Source organism: Scylla paramamosain, chromosome 30, assembly GCF_035594125.1.
Source record: "Scylla paramamosain isolate STU-SP2022 chromosome 30, ASM3559412v1, whole genome shotgun sequence".
NCBI lineage: Eukaryota > Metazoa > Arthropoda > Malacostraca > Decapoda > Portunidae > Scylla > Scylla paramamosain.
Genome location: NC_087180.1, coordinates 18,646,615 through 18,669,118, shown reverse-complemented (window position 1 = coordinate 18,669,118; position 22,504 = coordinate 18,646,615). Strand labels below are relative to the sequence as shown.

The window sequence follows — 22,504 nt, the reverse complement described above, 5'->3', positions numbered from 1 at the left end:
GTTCCCTTCACGTGACAAAAGTGACAAGCATAACCTGAATGTTCCGTGGTACTGGTCTAGAGAGAGAGAGAGAGAGAGAGAGAGAGAGAGAGAGAGAGAGAGAGAGAATGAATAATTTACTTTGCATTCTCCTGTCTGCCGTCGATTTATCTTACTGCCTGAGAGAGAGAGAGAGAGAGAGAGAGAGAGAGAGAGAGAGAGAGAGAGAGAGAGAGAGAGAGAGAGAGAGAGAGAGAGAGAGTTGGTGTACGTGTGTTAACAATTATCTTGCATTCCAGCTCTGACTGCAGTTTTATATTTTTACTTTGTGATACATTCGTCAGCAACTAATTTGTCTTAAAGCTCTTTGCCGCAGAGAGAGAGAGAGAGAGAGAGAGAGAGAGAGAGAGAGAGAGAGAGAGAGAGAGCAATAAAAGTCCATCTATCTCCTAACCATATTAATTCATTTTACATAACATATAAAACTCTTAAATTATATATAGATTAAAGTATGCAACTGCAAATTAGAATACATTATAATACTTGCAGATGTAGCAACAGAGAGAGAGAGAGAGAGAGAGAGAGAGAGAGAGAGAGAGAGAGAGAGAGAGAGAGAGAACCAGACACACACAGACAGAGAAACAAGAACGTATCATTACAAACTACAAATCACACACACACACACAAACCTTCCCAGTACAAACACAAACACCAAACACACTCACCATACGCACAAACATAAACAAACACAAAAAACACCTTCATTACTTTATACACGGACCTTTACAGTACACTAAGAAACTTAACTAATCGTAGGTACTTCGATTATTCCCGTTTTCTTCGTCGCTGAGAGAAGAGTCGGGCTGAGGCGGGGTGGAGATGCGGGGCTGTGATGCGGGGCTGGGATGTGGGGCGGGGCATTAGTGAGGCCGCGGAGGCACAGAGAGGAACGGCACCAAGCATTGAGGACAGAAGTTAAGGAAGAATGCTTGTCCGACTTGACTGAGGAACGTGACACTGCAAGAGGTTGGGGAGAGAGAGAGAGAGAGAGAGAGAGAGAGAGAGAGAGAGAGAGAGAGAGAGAGAGAGAGAGAGAGAGAGAGAAAATCCTTAATCATTTTTCAGACAGTTGACGTGCAGAAAGATACTTAATAAAAAGAAACTGTATAATGTTTCATTGTATATAGCTAAGACAGACAGACACACAGACAAAGAAACACGTAGATACACAGACAGGCAAACACATATACATGCATACATACATACATACATACATACATACAAACAGAAAAGGAGAAAAGTTATGGTTCAATATATCTTACGAAAGACAGACAGATGGAGATAGGTAGACACACAACCAGACAAACAAATTATATAGACGAACAGAAGCCAATAAATATACGCACACACACACACGCACACACACTCACACACACACACACCCATACACACTTTCACACACATAAAACACACATTCGTAAACACAATTAGACACATTCACCACCGAAATAAGTCCTTGAGTGAACAACGCTTGAAAAAATAAGCCTCGCTAGCCCAAGTAATTAGAATGCAGTGTTTCAAAGCTTGTTTTCAGCTGGTGTTGCTTCGTGTTTGGAATCGCAGACAGATCACCACCGCCTAAGTTTTGGGAGGACCTGCCGAGCTGCTCCTCCCGCTCATTTGTTATTCTTGGAAACTATTGAAGACACAGGGACTAGAGTTAGTGTGTCTGGGCGTGTGGGCGTGTGGGTGTGTGTTAAACTGTTTTCCTTCTGGTCTATCAGTCAGATGCATCTCTAATTTGTCTGTTTGTTCTGTTCTTTGTCTGTTTGTCTGCTGGTGGTTCTGTCTGTCTCCCTGCTTGCCTGTTTTTCTCTTCTTCCTTCTGTCTGTCTCTGTGTATCCTACTTTTCCCTGCAACTCTCTCTCTATATATTTGTATGTTCGCAGTTTCATTTATAGCTTGTTATCCTCATAAGTTTCCATATTTCCTGTCTAATATGAACCTTTTTTCACTCAATATCCATGTCTTACTTTTTTCCTCCTTTCTTCTTCAATACACATCATTTAACAGTACTTCCCCTTCCATTCCTCCCCCTGTACTCTCTTCTTCCCCTTTGCCATATACAGTTAGTAACCACATTCACCCATTCGGTTTTCCTTTCCCCTTCCTTCTCTTTCCCTTTTAACGATAGTACAGTTAACTTCACTTCCCTTCCTCTTGGCCGGCTCGCTCCTTCTTTTAATATTGGAGTTCATTGGCTCAGGGTTCTCCTATGGCTGTGAGGAGCTTGTCTTTATTTTTGCGTTGAATGTGCAGTGGAAGGGAAGGAAAGGGAGAAGGGAAGGGAACGTATAATGAAAGTTACGAAGGAAGATCTTATTTAGTTTTTGTGTGTTTATTGTGAAGTGCGTAAGAGTTTAATTGAGAAGGAAAAGAAATGGTAGACAGTGATGGTTGTGCAATGTGTTCATGATATTGTGTTATGTATATTTCGTTACTGTAGTTGTTGTGAAGTGTGCGTGCTGGGTTTATTAAAAGAAGACAGGGGGAGAGTGAAAATCTTGTGTTCACTGTAATTCAAAAGACAGTAGTCATTTCATGTTCTGTTCACTGTATTGCATTGTGTAAGTTGAGCCAGTTGATACATATATACATGCAAACTGTGGGAAATATGAAGAATGTAGGAGAAACATGGCTGATCAATAAAATACAGTGGTTCTTCCTCTTTGCCTTCCTCTGCGGCACTGTATCTGTACGTATCTCCCGAATTTTCTTCCCTCATTCTCTCAGTCTCACCTTTCCTCCCTGCCCACTTCCCACATTCCCAGTTTATACAGTACAGTGGTTCATCTTTCCTCTCCCCTGTATTCCCCTTGCTGTATCGCTTTCTCTTCTCCCACCCTTAGTACAGCAGTGTCACCTTTCCTCCCACCCACTCCCCCGACCCAAGCGTCCCAGCAGCCGCCGCGTGGAGTCCTCTTTCCTGCAGCAAATAATAATAAAGCCACTTAGGAGCACTCAGCCATTCAGGTAAAGTCTTGGCGTAATGGACCCGTGATGCAGAAATGCCTTCTTTTTCTTCCCTTCGCTCCCTGCAATATACAGCCAAGTAGTGTCTCTTGGGAGGGCACTGGGACGCAGAGGGACTTACCTATCGACCTCTGCCCCACGTGACTGCCTTCGTGCGCACTTGAACCTCACCTGAGTCTTCCCGTGGCCTCTCACACTCCCCTGCCCTCGTTTGGCCGCGGTGATGTGGTTTCAAGGCTCATCTCTATCGGGAACTGGTGTCGTTCTGGTGTCTGACTGAGCTACGTGTGCGTGGGTGTGCGTCTGTGCCAATCTTTGTTCTGAGGAGGCGTGGAGCTCATTATGCATTGTTTACGGAGGCAAAATCCAACTCCACCAACTGTTATTAAAGCGCGCCCAGGCTTCCGCTTTCTCCTTGCCAAAGAATGCCAATTAAATCTTCAGTTTCAGTCTAGCAGTGGCGTCCCTTCATCCCCTCCCCCCACCACAGCCCTCCGTCCCCCAGTGAGTCCTTTCTGGAAAACCATAAGGAGAATTTAGCTTCTTTCCACCCTCCTCCTCCTCCTCCTCCTCCTCCTCCTCGTAGCTGTCTAGTCTCGAGGGTCAAATTGATGAATCTATTGTGCGGTGAAAGCAGTAACCTCTTCCCTCACTCCGCGCCAGAATTACAGAATCACAGCTGCAGGGGACCAATAATAACAGCTCTTTGTCTTCCTATCTTAAGTTATGGGCGAGGCGAGGCGAGGCGAGGAGAGGAGACGAGACGAGAGGCGGTGGTGCAGCTATTCTCACCGCCCCCAACTTGCTTTCCCGCGAAGTTCAATTAGTTTTTAGTGAGTCCGTCAAGCGAGAGAGAGGCCGCGGGGTTGGAGTGCGTGTCGCTGTGTCTGAGTGAGTGGTCGGTATTCAGGAACGCTTTGTTCTCATATCACCGCTATTTTCAAAGACCACCGAGGTGATTAGCCGAGTTCTCAAGACTGTTTCTTCTTTTAATGACGTAAAATTCTGTCAGTCTGTCGCTGGAACCATCAAAAGACCCTTAAAAACACGTACAGCTTTAACTACAGCCTTTGGAATATAGAGTGGAGATGCAGCGCTGAAGTGTTTTATGGTTCTAGTGACGGATTAACAAGACTTTTATATCATCAAAAGGAGAAACAATCTTGAAAACCTGGCTAATCATCTCTGTGGCCTTTGAAATTAGTCGTGGTGAGAGAGCTAAGCGTTTCAGAATACTGGCCTGTGCGTGGCGAGGCTCCCAGTGTTGTTGTCCTCTTAGTTACCACGGCGGCGAAGTGGCTCCCGACGGGTTTCTGAATTAGGGACTCGCTGGCTCATCCGTCACTTTGTCAGATCTGATCAAAGAATGCAAATCAGTCTGGCCAGGATACGAGGAAAGAGGGAAATGGGGAGGGAACGAGTGGCACCAACAGGAGGAGGAGGAGGGGGAGTGAGAGGAGGGATAATTGCGGGTAGATGAAGGGAGGCAGAGAAGGGGGGAAAGAGTAGGGTCAATGAGGATGGAAGGAAATTAGGAAGAGAGGATTAAGAGGATAATACGAAGAAGTGGAGGAAGGAAAACAGTGAAAAATGAGGGGGAAGAGATGGAAGAATGGAAAGATAAGGAGGAAGGATAATAAGAGGCAGACAGTGAAAGGAAAAAGAGGATGAATAGGGAGAGGAGAGACAGAAGAAGGAATATGAAAAAACAGAAAAAAAAACAAAGGAAGAAGATAAAGGAATGTAACCAAAGAGAATAAACACTAAGGAAGAGAGTGATGGAGGAGAAGGAGGAGAGAGAAGAGAGAGGAGGGTCTGGAGGGAGGGAGGGAGGGACGGAGAGAGGGAGAGGGAGCAGACTTGACATAATACTTAATACCTAACATAACCACGAGAAAGATTTATACCTTCCTCATTTGTAGAGTTCCTTGTTTGAGTGAGGGATGGGAGAGAGAGAGAGAGAGAGAGAGAGAGAGAGAGAGAGAGAGAGAGAGAGAGAGAGAGAGAGAGAGAGAGAGAGAGAGAGAGAGAGAGAGAGAGAGAGAGAGAGAGAGAGAGACAGCAAAGACAGAAGAACAAATTTAAGACACAGATAGAGAGAGACAGACAAACCAAGATACCAAGGCACACGAAGGGCACGAAAGGGGAGAGGAAATGAGAGGAAGAACCTACTGAGGGAGGGAAGGAGATTGCAAGTGAAGACGAACAGCGAGAAATTAAGATGTGTAGATATTAGGTGCTGGGGACAAAGGAGGCAAACAAGAGACAATAGGATGCGAAGTTTATTTCACTCTTAATCTATGTAGAGTACTGGTTGCGTGTCCTTTGCCGTGTGCTTTTTAAAGGGGTGTGTTAAATGTAAGGGTGACGTTTGGGAGGTGAATGAAGGATGGTTTTGGTGGATACGAAAGGAATTGGGGAAGTAAATGTTATGAAAGGAAGATGATGGTGGTGGTGGTGGTGGTGGTGGTGGAGGAGAACGACCAAGAAAAAAAAATAGAACCAGAGGAGTAACAACAACAATCACTACTACTACTACTACTACTACTACTACCATCACCACTACCATACCTCCTCCACCACTAGGAAATGAGACTCTTTAATCGGGAACATTGAGTGATAATCGTTTTAACACAACAGGAAACACGGAGACTGTAATATTACCTGTTACCTTAATGGTGGTGATGGTGGTGGCGGTGGTGGTGGTGGTGGTGGTGGTGGTGGAAAGTAGATTTTAAAGACGCAGGAGGAAGAGGAAGAGGAAAATTATATTAGTAATAGTAATAACAATAATAATAATGCAGGTGAACAGTGGATAAAAATGTAAAGAGAGAGAGAGAGAGAGAGAGAGAGAGAGAGAGAGAGAGAGAGAGAGAGAGAGAGAGAGAGAGAGAGAGAGAGAGAGAGAGAGAGAGACTGCAACAATTAACTAAACCCTTAAAACCCTGAATATAACATACAGCCCTTCCGTAGAACCTTACCCTCTTCACCTGCCTACCTGCCCGCGCCCCCCTCACCTGTACGCCACTTTACTTATCATGAACACCGGTGTAAATATTTGCTGGACGGAAAATACTCCCTCTTAAATTAAACCCGCTGTGTGTGTGCATGTGTATGTGTGGTTATGTATCCGTCTGTGTGTGTGTGTGTGTGTGTGTGTGTGTGTGTGTGTGTGTGTGTGTAGGAGACGTTAGTTCCGTTTGCCTCGTCCTTTTTCATCCACGGAACCTTTAATTAACTGGTGTCTTTATGTCTGTAATTGTGTTTATGTATTGTTACAGAGAGCGGCCAGACCCCCCCCTCTCTCTCTCTCTCTCTCTCTCTCTCTCTCTCTCTCTCTCTCTCTGGATTTACTGTACATACCACTCCCTAAATGTTCAGTAATGACTTCCAGGAATTATGACTGTCGTGGTGGTGGTGGTGGTGGTGGTGGTGGTGGTGGTGGTGGTGGTGGTGGTCTTGGTGGTGATATTCTTCCTTCTCTTGTTGTTCTTGTTCTTCCTCTTCTTGTGATTCATAGTCTTCATAGTAGCATTGATAGTTATGCTAGTAGTAGTAGTAGTAGTAGTAGTAAAGCCCAGAATTTCCCCAATGCGACACTACAGACAGAGAGAGAGAGAGAGAGAGAGAGAGAGAGAGAGAGAGAGAGAGAGAGAGAGAGAGAGAGAGAGAGCTACAAGCGAAGACAGAGACGGGAGGTAGTGAGGAAGGGAAGAAGAGAGAAGGGAAGTGAGGGAGAGGGAGAGGAAGAAAGCGGTGCTGACAGGATGCTGAGGTCATTATTCTGGTCAGCATCTGGTTGCCGCTGACGTCATCTGCCGATCAGCTTCTGTTTCCACCGTTTTCTTTCTGTTTCAGGGGAGGCTTGTCTGTTTTTCCCCTTTTTTTTTTCCTTTTTTTTCAAGAGCGGCGGAAATATAAACCAGTCACGTTGCAAGTTTTTTTTTTTGAAGGAAGGACAGAAGAATGTTTTATGCTCCGGGTGTTGTTTGTTTGTTTGTTTTTCTCTTTTTTTTATTGTTTTTGTGTGTGTGTGTGTTTTTTGTTCCTCTTTCTTGTCTCTTTTTCGCTTCTGGAACATAAATCTCTGGAAACATGAACAGATTGCTCGATGGTTGTTCTTGTCCCCGCCGGCCATATGTAGTGTGTCCCGTGCTCTCTCTCTCTCTCTCTCTCTCTCTCTCTCTCTCTCTCTCTCTCTCTCTCTCATGGTAAAAGCAAGAACCGACATCCCACCCTCCCTTCAGTGGACAGAGACAGTACGCTGATGACCACGTGTGCTGTGTGCTGCCCCGGGTCGAGTCACCATTCACGTCATTGTCTTTAGTTACAAGAGCTGAGCGGCGTCTCTTTGATCACCCCCGAACGAATCCAATTGAACACTGACCAGGTCCCGTCCAGGCAGAAGCGAGGTGAGGGGACGCTTGCCAGGAATTCAAGGGGGACAAATAGGAGTGTAAATGTTGGACAAAAAAGGTGTGTGTGAGTGTCTGTGTGTGTGTGTGTAAAACCTGACGTGTTATATATATTGGTGCAGTGGAAGATAGTGAGGATGAAAGTGGATAGGAGTGAGGGAATAGGGAAAATATTGATCAACACTCGTATAAGTGGGAGGGAAAAGCCAAGAGGAAGGAAATAAACACGTAGGGAACAAGTAAAAGAAGAAAAGAATAGAGAAGAGGAGGAATTACGGATAACAGGAAGGATAGGAGAAGGAAAGAGATGGATTGATACTCGTAGAAATAGGAAGAGGAGAAAAATAATGTAGGAAACAAATAAAAACGGGAGAAAAACAGAGAAACAATGTGGAAAGAATAGACGACAAGGACTAAATAGAGAAGAGAAGGAGAAGAAAGAGAATAGTAACAAAAGAAACAAATATATAAAAAAATATATATATATTATGCAACTGCTGGAATATAGAAGATACGAAAGACAAAGAATAAGAAGGGAGAAGAAGAGGAGGAGGAAGAACTAGAATGAATATGAGAAAAGGAAAAGTAGGTGAAAGAGGGACATGAAGGAAAAATATGAGGACAGTGAAAGGCAAGGAGGAAGAGGGCGAGGACAAAGATGTGAAAAAGGAGAAGGAGAAAGAAATATAAATAGATGTGGAGGAGGAAGAGGAAAGAAAGAAAGGAAAATGAGAATATGCAGAAAGAAGAGGAGAAAAAGAGAAGGAAAGCGAATCTGATGGTGAAAAGTGACAAGGGGAGAGGATTTAGAAGGAAAAGAGAAGAATGAAGAGGAGGAGGAGGAGAAGAAGGAGGAGGAGGAGAAGAAGGAGGAGGAGGAGGCGGCAAAGCAAGCAAATGGATGAATGCATTACCGTTTGCACACACACACACACACACACACACACACACACACACACACACACACACACACACACACACACACACACACACACACACACACACACACACACTGCGAGCCTGTAATGTGAAACTGCCACAAAAATGTAATATAGATAAACATTATTGATAGCGGCACACCGACATTGAGAGAGAGAGAGAGAGAGAGAGAGAGAGAGAGAGAGAGAGAGAGAGAGAGAGAGAGAGAGAGAGAGAGGGGGGGGGGGGGATTATATGACCACAAAACCACTGATTCTAAAGCCAGATTATTGCAAAAAACAAACATAAATAAATGGATGAATGAAACTGAAAGAGTAAACCATAAAACACATATTGTAAAAACAGAAAACGTAAACAGGATATCGTATTGCGGATCGTCGGAAAGAGAGACTTAACTTAGACCATCAAACAGCGAGTGGCTCTCTTTAATTAAACCAGCGATCGTAATGTAAAGTATTGCAATGTATCGCAGTATGTCTCAGTGTCCCCGTTACCCGCCAGCAGTTTCAACCCTTTCACTTTGATGCCAGACAGTTATCACCACTATACGCAAAGTATGAAATCTTTATAAGCATCTACAAGAAAATTATGGGTGAAAAAGAATAGATTTTGCAATTTCTACTCAGTTTAAAGATTGGACGTGGCTGTGGAACAAGTTAAGATGCCTCAGAGTGATTGGTAATTAGGGAAAGGTGTACCAAGTGGCAGTGAAAGGGTTAAATACCCCCACTCACTTTTTTTTTCACTCGTTGTCCCACGCAGAAACAGTAAATAAATGGAGTTTTGTATCTGCAAATGATTTTTTTTTTTTTTAAGCATTCCATTGATTAAAAAAAGCTTTATCATTGTTTATTGGCCAGTTATTTCGCTTCGGTTCGTTGTTCTGTCCGTGATTTACCTTCATAATAGTTATTGTTTAGTTGTATGATTTTGTGTATTTTTTTTTCTTTTATTCTTTTTTGGTATGTTTTGTTTGGTTGCCTTTATTTCTCTCTCTCTCTCTCTCTCTCTCTCTCTCTCTCTCTCTCTCTCTCTCTCTCTCTCTCTCTCTCTCTCTCTCTCTCTCTCTCTCTCGTCGATGTTTGAAATTATTTTAAGTTTTTATTTTCTTTTTTATGTATTTTTATTTCTTTGTCTGATTTTGAGGATGAGTAATGTTATAGTAGACTTTTATTTCGTAATTTGTACTTATTTATTTATTTATTTGTTTATTTATTTATTTATTTATTTATTTATTGGCTTTAAGGAGAGAAAATAAAACACAAATATTTCATAAGTAACTTTTTTTATATAACATTTCGTATTTAAGAATAAGACATGAAGGGAAAAAAAAAATGAGAATATTGGGAAACATGTATTGAAATTTGAATAAACGCGGTATTTCCTCCCTTCCAAATACTGAGCGGAGGAAAATTCAGACGATTACCGGTTCAAAGAAGGATTTTCCCCCCGTCTTTTCCTCCCTCTTTTTCCTGAAGGCTGAATGCAAAAAAAGGTGGAAACTTCGCAAGATGGAAATATTTATGAGAACATTTCCTTTCTTATTCACTTCCTCCTCTACAGCTTTTTTTCCCCTTTTTTTCCCCCATTGCATTTCTTTTCACACGTCCATGCTTTCCTTATATACGGTTTCTTTTTGAGTTGCTTAGCGTATATTTTCTTTCCATATTCTTATTCTTTTCCTGTGTTTCTTTTCATACTTCCTTTTTTTTAAGCGTTTTTTGTTCAAGATTCTTAGGTTTTCTTTTTCTTTTTCTTTTTCTTTTTCTTTTTCGCTTCTATTCTTCATTTTCATCCTTCGTTTCCATTCTTCGTTTTCATTCTTCGTTTTCATTCACTTTTTTTCACTCATTTTCATCCTTCGTCCTCATTATCCTCCCCGTGTCCTTATTCTTTTCTTTTATTTCTCTGCACACTTTTCATACTTTTCTCTTACATTTTCCTTTGTGACTCTTGGCTTCCATTTTTCCTCCTCATTCACTTCTTCATTAACCCTTTCTCCTTGCGCCTCTCTTAATACTTTCCCACGTCTCTTATGCACTGTCATTTCCTTCTCTAAGATACGTACATGAGTATACACATGTAACAACTTTCCTTAAACAAAAACAAAAAAAGTAAGAAATAAAGAGAATGAGAAAGAAAAAGAAAATTCAATGTTATTCTGTCTTTCCTGCATATCCTTATCTCCTTCACTTCCCTTACTCGTCCCTCGTTGCCATTCCTCACGTAATGAATTGCATCCTACCACTTGCCCCTTTCCTTGTTTCTCGCTATCAGGTGCTATTAATTCTCCCTTCCCTTCTTACCTGAGTGGAGCTTCCGTGCGGTTCGCCTTCCCTTCGTTCCCCCTCATCCCCCTCGTTGCCCTCCTCAAAACACTTCATTCATCCGAGTTTCCACTGACGTAAATTCCAGTCTTTGTCCACAGCCTCATCTCATCTGCACTTTATACCCAGTTCGTTGCCTCATTCCTCGCAGTTTCACCCCCAGAGTCCAGGAGGAGCGAAAGGCAGGCTTCCCACACTCCCCACCACGTCCTTGTCTTCATAGTTGCTCTCCATCACCCAGTGTCATCACCATGGACTTCCACACTCTTCCCCGCTTGTCTCTCTCTCTCTCTCTCTCTCCTCTCTCTCTCTCTCTCTCTCTCTCTCTCTCTCCTCTCTCTCTCTCTCTCTCTCTCTCTCTCTCTCTGTTTCTGTATGCTTCTGTCTCTTCACTGGGAGCTGTTACACTTTTCTGCCTCTCTCTCTCTCTCTCTCTCTCTCTCTCTCTCTCTCTCTCTCTCTCTTCCTCTCTCTCTCTCTCCTCTCCTCTCTTCTCTCTCTCTCTCTCTCTCTCTCTCTCTCTCTCTCTGTGTGTGTGTGTGTGTGTGTGTGTGTGTGTGTGTGTGTGTGTGTTCCAGGTAATATATCTGGATTATCATTGAAGTTTATTAGTTTTTTCGTTGTCACGTCGTGGCCTCCAGAGAGAGAGAGAGAGAGAGAGAGAGAGAGAGAGAGAGAGAGAGACAGAGAGAGAGAGAGAGAGACATAGTAATCCCCCACTGCAGGTAACTCACATGATATAAATAAGATGAAATAAATATATATCAATAATTTTTAATCTCGGCATAGCGGGAGTTCACGAAGGATTACTTGGATAACAAACATCTATCAAGCAGAACACGTGACTCGTATGAAGGTAAAGCCGTGAGAGCTGATTAACTGCACCTGTCTGACTACCTGACTAATTAACGGGAAATTATATAGCGCTCTGATCCGTGTTCCATTAATCACCACTCATTTTAACACTGGTTCATGCTAAAATTCTTGGATAATTAGAGTGATTGGCGTTAAATGGATAGTATATTTAATCATTACTAGTTGTTAGGTTGATTGGTTCATTTTTTTTTCTCTCCCTTTTTTTTTTAGTATTTAGTGTAGTTGTTTAATTTTCGTTTTTCTTTTTTTATTTGCCTTTTTTTTTGTGTTGTTTATTTTATAGTTGGATTTTATTTCTGAGGAGTGTAAGAAAAAAGAGAAGTATTGGATTGATATCATGAATCTTTTTTTTCCCTTTTTTTTTACGTTTTCTTTCATTTCCCACGTCATATCTCTTTTTTATATAGATTATCCTCCTTTCATTTTTTCTCTATCTTATTTTCGTCTCATGCTGGCACACGCAGTCCGCTATTATTCATTAAGAGATCTATTTTTCAATCTTCAGTAGTAGTAGTAGTAGTAGTAGTAGTAGTAGTAGTAGTGTCAATATCAACAGAAGGAACAGCACACGTGGTATTCCCAACTCATTATACAACTCGTGCAGGTGTAGCGAAGATGTGACAGGTACGTTTTCTCACCTGTGCACTCCTGAACCCCTGTCCTCACCTCACCCCTTCCCCTGCAAGCGTGAGACGTGCGGGAGGCGACACACGACATGGCAACTAAGTAAGACTGGTGTGATGTGGGCAGGTTTGAACAGGTGTGGGAATGTGTATGTAAAGGTGTGTAGCAAATACGACAGGTGTGTTGGGGGGGACACTGTCATAAGTCATGGTTGTAATGTAGGTTTCTATTTTATTAAAGAAGTAATAGTTGATGTATACCTTTCCTGTGGTTACTGCATTGTTACATCAGTACATTTGCAGCAGGTAAGACAAGTCATGCGTGGAAATTCCTGGTGAAAAAAGAGGTAATGATATTCACAGTATCATTAACATCATACATTTAAAATATGATGAAAAATGACGCGTGCTCTTGCTACATTCATGAATTTGTGTGCGTCTGTGTGCATGCGTGCGTGCGTCCAGCCACACCAGCTCCCAGAATTGAAAGGTTTTACATTCTGGCGAGGGAAAAATTTATGTGCCACAGAACATTGTCATTTACACCCATTATGCTTCTGTTCCAAATCTGCTTGACGTGCGCTGCGTCTGTCGCCTCGCTGAGAATGACAGAGCGAGGCGGGGCGGGGCGGTAGTGAGGGCGAGGCAACGTGGACAGACTGGGCAAGGTAATGTGTAAAGAGAAATATTAGTGACAGGAAATGGACTTGTCTGCAGTTTTAGTTCATCGTAAGCTTGAATAATTTGGCACGAGACGAAATATTTGCAAGTTTGTTTTTTTGTTATGGTCTCCCGCTAACCACACCAGTTCACAGGTGACTTTTGTGGATGACTTTCAATAGCTATGAAGTTACAAGAGTGAGCTTTAGTCCTTCTTCCTTTTCTTCTTCATCTACACCTTTCCTGTCCTCACTAGTTTTCACAAAGCTCTCCGGTCTTCAGTCAAACCAATGAATCTCAAATGTTATAGTTACTCCCTCCATCTCGCCCCGCCTCGTCTCCTCCCAGTTACCAATGAAAACTTTCCCGTCTTATACAAATTGGAAGTGAGGCTGTGACGGCTTCTAGAATTTTGATCCAGGTAGTCGAGACAGCACATAGGCACTAGAGAGCCAATTTAGAGAACTACGTAAGAGAGCCACGCTAGAGAGCCACACTAGAGAGCCACACAAGAGAGCCACGCTAGAGAGCCACACTAAAGAGCCACGCTAGGGAGCCACGGACGCTGAAATCTTGGGATGTTCATCGTAAGACAGGCAGTGGAGGAAATGCTGAGGGGAAGGTAGAGCAGCGTCACATAAATTAGGAAAGTTTGAATTACGATGATCTAGACAACTTGTGATGCCACAAAGGCGAGACAGGAGTTCGTTAAGGGAGCAGCGCGCCCCGTCCATCTAATCACGCAACTTTAGTAGTAGTAGTAGTAGTAGTAGTAGTCACAGTGGAATATGCCATTGTAACGTGTCTCTTTCTCATGGTTGTAATGAAATTAAATTATAACGTTAGAAAGGAGAAAAAGAGGAATTTCAGACAAAATAAATATAGACCGGGTATTCCCTGTACCGTTCATTTATTGGCAGCACACTTTGTCCAATCCTTCTCCCCACTAGTGATTATCTTCGTCCCGCAATTACTAGCGGCTTTCCTATATCAAAGTCAAGCCTTCAATCAAGCAATCAATCCTTTGTACATGTCTCGACCTGTGCATTGAAAAATAGTGATGGAAGAGCGAAGAAAACGGCGCCATACAGCACTTAGAAGATGGATGTCTGGAAGGGGTAACTGCAACTAACGTGACGAATGCCCCCTGGTAGTGAAAGTTAGAATTATTACCCATGACACCCACCACTCCTCGCCTCTCCCTCGCCTCTCCACCGCAGGGAACATCAATTTTTACCCGAGCTCACAAGTTACCTCGCATCGACACATTAATGCCGCGTTCGTGACTCCATGTGACAGTTACGTTGTTCAGGCGAGGGGGAAGAGGGGCCAGACAGCAGGAGTGTCGCGCAGGTGTGTCGCGCAGGTGTGTACGGTTCCAATTATTCGATTTTCGCCTCTTGTAATGGAGTTATGCCATGTCACCTGTGAAGTTTACCGGATTACGTGAGGAAAATTCTCAGAAAGTCCATACAGGCGGAATGGATTCGGAACGCTTTCCTATTGGCCTCTGCACGAACCAGGGGCGATGGACTCCCGAAAAGAACGTACCGGCGCGCCATCTCGCGTCGTCCATTAGCGCCGCGTCTCCTGGTGTGCGTCTGGCGTGGCATTGTGCAGTGACCAGTATTGCTAAACATTTCGTCACGTCTCGTTAATTTAAAAGGCGTGGTGTGCAGTGAGCCGCGTCGCTAAACATTCCGTCATATATGCTACGTTTTAAAAAGACAAATTTGTGACGGTGCTTGAAAATAGGTAGGAGTTTTATACGAGAACTGTCACGTGGAGGCCTGATGGTCTTTTGCAGCTTTTGCACATCTGCTGAAAACGAGGGAAAAGAAATCAAACTCACTTCCCGCAGCGCCCCGTCACGGCCGCCGTCAGGAGCGTCGCGCCTCGTTGCCTTGCGAATCGCAGGAAGATCCCAGCCTTCGTTTTTTGATCTGGATGTCGTGACGCAAATTCACCGTGACAACCAACCGTCCCCGCCACTCCCCCCCACCTTGCCCCCTCCTCACCTCCTCACCTCGCGCCCTCCTCACCTTTTTTTTATATGTAAGAGGCTCATTTAATGTTAGTTCCCATAGAGATGTCAGATAGAATGATAAATAACGGAGGTTGAGTGTCTTGAAACCTCCTCACCTCCTCAACTCTCTCTGGTCACTTGCGGCTCGGACGTTTCTCCTTCATTTCCTTACCTTTGAGAGAGAGTGAGTGGCAGAGAGAGCCCCGTATTCTGAAACGCTTCGCTCTCTCACCACGGCTCTTTTCCAAGGCCACAGAGGTGATCAGGCGAGTTGTCAAGACTATTTCTTCCGTTGGTATTGTAGAAACATTATTGATCTGTCACTAGAAGCATAAAAAATATCCTTTAAAACCCGTGTGACCCAAATTAATAGAGGCTTTTGAAAGTAATGAAGGTGTGGCGAGGAAGTGTTTCAGAATATGGTCCAGAGAGAGAGAGAGAGAGAGAGAGAGAGAGAGAGAGAGAGAGAGAGAGAGAGAGATTGCAGTCGTCTCTATGCACCTGCCTCGAATTCGTGACCTTGTTTCTCTTTCATTTCCTCCTCAGCAGAGAGAGAGAGAGAGAGAGAGAGAGAGAGAGAGAGAGAGAGAGCAGCCATTGTCGCTCGCTCAACTTTCGTGTTTTTATGCAACAAAGTCACGATTTTCAAGTTTTCTTTGTTTCCTTTTCCTTTTTTTTTTTTCCTTTTTTTTTTTGTGTGTGTTGTTCCGCCGATAGATTTGTCACGAGGTGTCCGTGATTTCTCTCCTCTCCCTCTCCCTCAACTCTCCTCTTTTTTGCTCTCTCTCTCTTTCTGTGTATTTTTTCATCCATTTTTTTTTCCCAGGATTTGCAGCGGTGGGAGGGGCGGCTCTGTGCTCTGACACGTTCGTTACGTGTTTTCCGGCCACTAACTCGCACGGTTCCAGCTTGTCTGGCTCTTTTACACAATCGACCGTCAGAATACCGAGCGACTGACACGTTTGCGACACGTTCGGGACACGTTTATTGCAGGGAAGCCGCGATTCATAACAGGACCGGAGAGGAAGGAGACGGGGAAAGAGAAACAAATACAACGAAAAGTAAAAGAAAAAAATGTGAAGAAATACGTAAGAAAACAAGGGAAACTACAAGAAACTATGTCTTACACGTGGCAGTCCCTGTATAAAGCTTTCCTATCCATCATCCTTATCTATAAATCTTTCTAATCTTGTAAAACTCCCTATTGACTCGGCACTAATATCCTTATGACGTAAAAAAACAAGGGGAACTGCAATGAGCTATCAGTCTTACACGTGGCAGTCCATGTCTAAAGGTTGTCTATCTATTTACACCTGTCATCCTCGCCCATAAATTAGTCTAATCTTGTATAGCTCCTTATCGACTCCATTATAATATTCTGATGATTGATGTCTATTCCATTCATCCGTCACTGTATCCGAGAACCAATTTCTTCACTAACTTAATGCTTATTCGTGGTATCATAATTTAGCTGCTGGACCTTTAAATTTGCAGGTGATTTAAATGGACAGGTGAGGCGAGGACAGGTGAATGACGAGAATGATGAAGTGTTGGTAACTGTGAAAAAAAAAAACATGGTAATATAATTTAGTACTGATATTATTGGTTAGGTAATGATGTTTGTTGTACGTGTGTGTGTGTGTGTGTGTAGCTGGTTGTGTGTAAATATAGTGCTACGTCGTTGTTTTTTAATCAGTGACAACATTATTTATTCATTGGCAGAGAGAGAGAGAGAGAGAGAGAGAGAGAGAGAGAGAGAGAGAGAGAGAGAGAGAGTGTCAGACGAGTAAGCATCCTATGAATCTCATCTAACTTAATATAATATTTACTTTCTTTTTCTCACTGATCCTAAACATACTCCTGCAGAAGTCGACGCCGAAGTCTTGATAGTAAACAAACCACCTCTTTGAACCTTCCTCCTCCTCCTCCTCCTCCTCCTCCTCCTCCTCCTCCTCCTCCTCCTCAGCTTTCTCCACAACCGCCGTTTGAATATTCACAAAGTTTACACAAGTACTTGGAGGATAAACTACCGAGGGAGGAACAGAGTTTACTAAATCATGTGTGTGTGTGTGTTTATTCTGCTGAGGACACGGGCATATACTTACGCACACACACACACACACACACACACACACACACACACACACACACACACACACACACACACACAGGAGAAAGAGGAATAAGAATGAATGTGTATAAAGAAATGTTGCGAAGTTAATTTAGTAATGGTTAAAAGGGTGATAGTAATTGTAATAGTAGTAGTAATAGTAGTAGCAGTAGAATAGTAATGATAATAATAATAACAGTAATGACAACACCACCACCACCACCACCACTACCACCACCACCACCAACACAAAAGTACCCACGAGAGAATGAACCGTCACAAAAAGGCTGTCACTTCCACTCTGCACTAAGGCAAGTTAAGCTATTACAGATTCAAACTCTCCAGCCATATTATATTATTTTTGCTGTGATTTAACATATGATCCTTCCCTTTTTTTCCCCCGCGGTAACCGGAGCTCAGTACGGGGACGCGGTATTGCTGTATTTGTGAAGCGGAGCCAAAAGTAATGGTGGTGTGAGGGTAATTTTTTTTTCCCTTTATGCATATACAATTTCACGCATGATTATCTGAATATTGTAGTTAATCCTTGCCGACAGCGTAGAGAGAGAGAGAGAGAGAGAGAGAGAGAGAGAGAGAGAGAGAGAGAGAGAGAGAGAGAGAGAGAGAGAGAGAGTATTACGCTGAATCACAGATCATGCAAAATTGACACTGTGAACCCAGATGAAATGGCAGTAAATAATAAAATAGTTAAATAAATGAATAGATAAATGATAGCACTGCTCTGAAAATCCATTACTTTACAATACTTTACACTTATACTCTTGGTGACAACACAAAAGTAATACAACAAATTAACCACATCCTCCACTACTTACGACACTTCACACTTATCTACTCACACAAAACACAACACCTGAAGCACTTAAAAAGCCACGTCCTTCATTACTTACAACACTTTTGCACTTTACTCCCTCAGGAACAGCAGAATAAACAGTAAAACTCAATACCACGTTAAGCCGAGCCTCTGTTTTCGCCTCCGTGACTGGAAGGTTCAACACAAATCCGACCCTCAGGTGCTCCTCCGCTCAGCCTGTGATAAGCGACGCATCTTTTGTCATCCCTCCCGGCATTCCATCGTGGCGTAGACTCTTTCACCTCGTGTTAATGAGAGGGTTTGTTTTTGCAGTTGTGTGTGGTGTCTGTTTCCCTTTATGATTGTTTTGTTGGGTGTGTTATGTTGTTCCCTTGTGTGCTTCTGGTAGCTTTTCTTGGGCTACATCTGCTTAGGGTTAGGTTAGCTTACGTTAGGGAGATATATTGATATGTTACGGGGGGGAGACGAATAAAGGCAAGAGAAAATGGAATAACGGAGTAAAGAGCGAAAAATGAATGAAAGCCCAATAATTTCTCGTTAATGTATTTCTTTTCGTGACCTTACTTAACCTACCCAAGAAAACTCGTGACTCCAGCCCGGGATTCGAACGTGGGACAGCCTGCACGCTTAGGTTAAGTTAGGGCATCCACAATATGTGGGAATTATTTTCACAGAAGCTTTCCGACCAAGTTTCGTTCATTTTATTACTTTTTATTCAACTATTTCACTTGCTTGTAAGTTTTTTTCCATCGTAAGTTAGGTAAAGTTAAGTTGTTTAATTTTTCTCCCGTGTCTTATTTCTATTTACTAACATTTCGCCACATTCTGAATGAAATCCTTTGCGGCGACGGTGTTTTGTTCCCTCGTGAGGAAGCGGGGCTCTCATTTCCTGCCCGTCTCGGAACTGCCTCCCTAGGCGCGTCGGGGTTTTGTTCCAGCGTTGACCTCCTGAAGAGCATCACGCGTCCCTTTGTGCTCCTTGAACGCCCGGCCGCGGTGTTTGCATTGCCACCGTCGCCACAAACACTGCGAGCTGAGGGCCGACTGACTCCTCTGGCTTGTCTGTTCTCCTCTATTCTTCTCTTCCCTTTCTGTCCTTTCTCGCGCGTCTCTTACTCCGCCTTTTCATTTTTCGTACTTCTTTTCTTCCTGTTACGCATTTCCAATGAACCTTCCTGGAAACGCCTATTTATTTCCTCGCCCTTTTCTTCCTCCGCCCGCCCTCCGCTTCCTTTCTGTCTCAAACTCTCTCCTTCATATTTCTTCTTATCCTCTTGTTTCGTCTCTTCCTCAGAATTCGGGTAAAATGCCGTTCTTTTTTCTCTTCCTTCTTTTCCTTCCTTCATTCTCTTTTTTCTTCCTTCTTCCTCAATTCCGTCCCTCAAACTTTTTCTTCTTTCCCTTCTGCTTCATATCGCGCAATTGGAAGACGGCAAATCGTGTTTGTCATGAGTCCAGAGTCCATCTCTCGGAGGAAAGGAACTTGACATAGCGAGTTGTGGCCGCTGGTAGGGAGGACAACAGGTGGTGATGTGGCTGGTGATGGTGATGGTGATGGTGGTGGTGGTGATATGGTATATAACAGTGGGCCCAGTGTATATTTACGCCTTCGGGAGTTGCCATTACGGAAGCCTTGATAGTGGCAGCGTTATGTAATGATGTAATCTGAGAGTGCATCCAGTAATATTCACGCAAAAAAACGAGAATAGACGCTAATACAAGAAGATAATAATAAAGGTCACAGCAAGAGAGAGAATAACAAGCTAACATATTCTTTCTTTGCATTACAGACAAACACATCTTCGTATATAAACTGATATAAATATGGGCGTGTTGATTGGAGCTCAGGTGACAATGAATCATAATCTGTATCACCTGCACCTCACCTCCACTACATTCCAGATGCTGTAGCTGAAGTTACACGAGTCTTTAGAGATATTTTTATGGTTCTAGTAGCAGATTAATGATATTTCTACATACTTAACAGAAGAAACACCCTTAAGACTCCTGCTAATCATCTCTATGGCCTTTGAAAATAGTCGTGATGAGAGAGTGAAGCGTTTCAGAATACTAGTGTGTATTTCAAAACTTTACTGAGAGAAGGGGTGTAGAAATGTAAGATTAACGAGGGAAAGAGGAGAGAGAGTGAGAAGGAAAAGGAGGGTGTAGAGAGGAAACAGGAAAGGAAGGGGAATGAATGTAGGTGAGAGTGTTCTACCAGCAGTGAGGAAGCCAAGTGGTGCAGAGGTGTGGATGAGAAGCGAGGGAAAGAAAGAGTTGGGAGGTTGAGGAAGGGAAGCTGGGTGAATGTTGCTACCAGTGGGAAGGGAAAGAAGGTGTTAGGCTAGAGGAAATTGTAATGTGAGTGTTCTATTAGCAGTGAGGAAGACAAGGGGGTGTATATAGGCGTAGAATCACAGGAGGAAACGGAGAGAGAGAGCTGGGGAGAAAAAAATAAAAGAGAAGGGAGAATATTGAAGCATTATGCTAAAAAAAATGGAAATGAGAGTTTTATTAGCAGTGAGGAAGACAAAAGGGTGTATAGAGCTGTACAAGTACCTGGGGGGGAGGAAAGAGAGAGCTAGGACGATGCGGAGAAGCGAGAATATAGAATTGTTATGTTATTGCAAAGGAGAAAAAAAGTTAACAGCAAAGAATGAAGTGATGTAAGAAAGCAACCGTATTAAGACAGACTGGGACGGATTTCATTATTATCCTGTTTTTATTTTGGTTATTCTATTGCTGTGTTTATTTCCCTGCTTTCCCCCTTTGTCTTTGTTCCTGAAATGGACAATGCAGTGGTTTGTAATTAGTATGTTAATGGTGAAAAGTACACAGTAATTAGATTAAAAAGTGGAGCTTGCCGTGTGTGTATGTGTGTATGTGTGTGTGTGTGTATGTGTGTGTGTGTGTGTGTGTGTGTGTGTGTGTGTGTGTGTGTGAAGCATCATAGTCGTGCTTCAGACATGATTAATATGCAACAATATATCTCTCTCTCTCTCTCTCTCTCTCTCTCTCTCTCTCTCTCTCTCTCTCTCTGGCTTTATGAACCTAAATTTCCAGCTTTTTTGTGACCTCTGTAACGAATAATCATGAATTCCAGAGTTCTAAAAAAACAGCCACTTTTTTTCTCCCAACAGTCGCGGTGCACGCTAGAAAAAAAAATAATAATTAAAAATATATAAAAGATCAGACTCGTGTCACTTTTTTACTCATTTCACGTTCATGTTAAGCAATAAGCGACTCGAAGAATGCCAGATGAGCTGCGGGGAATTGATTGACTGGCAGACAGACAGATAGGGATAGATGAGTAAGTAGATAGATAGATAGATAGATTGAATGACTGATGGACTGAATGATAGATAGGCAATTAGGCTGACACTCAAGCAGACAGATAGACAAATAGACGAAGATAGACAAATGAGCAGACATTTGAGATGACACAAAAAAAAAAAAAACAGATAAACAAACAAGGCTAGGGACAGGAAATATAGAGAAAGAGAGACAAAGACACAGACACACAGAAATGAATAGTGACGGATGAACAGGTACAAAAAAAAAAAAAGAAAACAGACAGACAGACAGACAGACAAGACCAGGAACAGAAAACGGAGCCTGAAACAAAGTGATACAGATGACCAGGTAAAGAACAAACGGACAGACAAACAAACACAGTAAGGGGGGACGAAGGTAATACGCAAGTTGGTGGAGAAATGATAATAATAATAATGCCACTATGACTTAACCCTTTGTGTATTGTTCACGGGTGAGTGCCACTGGGCGGGTTGTTTGTTCCGCACAGGTGGGCTCCGAGGCACCTTTGTTACGGGGTGACACACACACACACACACACACACACGGGGTGGATGCACTTTGCTGTTGTTTATGACTGAATTGTATTTTTTCTTCTTTTTTCTTTCTTTCTATTGTGTTTCTCTTTTCAATTGTCTTTTCTGCTTTAAGTCAAGGATTTGTTTACTTGTTTCTTTTTTTTTATTTTATATTCGCTTTGTTGTGTATTTTTTTTTATCGTGTTCTGTTTTCATTTTCAATTGTTCTTTTGTGCTTCTTTGCTCGTTCTCTCTTTTGTGGTGTTTGTGTTAGTTTGTTTTTATTTATTATTTTTTTTTATATTTCTTATTTCTGCTATTTGGTTTCTTTCTGGTGTATTTTTCTTTCGTTTTATTTTCCTTTTTTTTTTTTTTGGTATTGTTTCTATTTTTCAGTTGTCTTTGTACTTTATCACTTCTTTGCTTTTAACTTCTTTCCACATTCCCTTTTTTTGTTTTCTTCTCTCTATTTTTTCTTTATTTTGTTATAGTCTTATGTATTTTACTTTTTTGGGGGGAAGGATTACTCTGTTTATATTTTCCAATTGCCTTTTGTACCTTAAGTCAGAGATTTACCCACATTAGAATACAAAAAAAAAGAAAAAATCTTCCATCTAATAAATTAAGCCACTCTTCCACGTTCCCTCAATGTAGAAGCATTAACAAGTGTATTTCCTAACTATTCCCACAACAACCTCACCACCCAGTTCCCCTTTACAATCCAATAACGACAAGAACTACAATAAAAACTCTTATATCTAATAAATCAACCCACTTTTACATGTATATATATAAACAAGTGTATTCTCTAACTATCCCAACAGCAACTCAAGTACAAGAATGACAAAAA

General features: G+C 42.4%; 1 long non-coding RNA gene across 1 annotated transcript in view; it reads right to left on the bottom strand.

Annotated features, from left to right (window-relative positions):
- Window positions 1–250: 250 nt before the first annotated feature.
- Window positions 251–22,504, bottom strand: part of LOC135116126 (uncharacterized) — a 35,462-nt gene continuing 13,208 nt past the window's right edge. The window contains exon 3 of the long non-coding RNA XR_010276170.1: window positions 251–996. This is a non-coding gene — a long non-coding RNA (uncharacterized LOC135116126). The remainder of the gene's footprint in view (window positions 997–22,504) is intronic.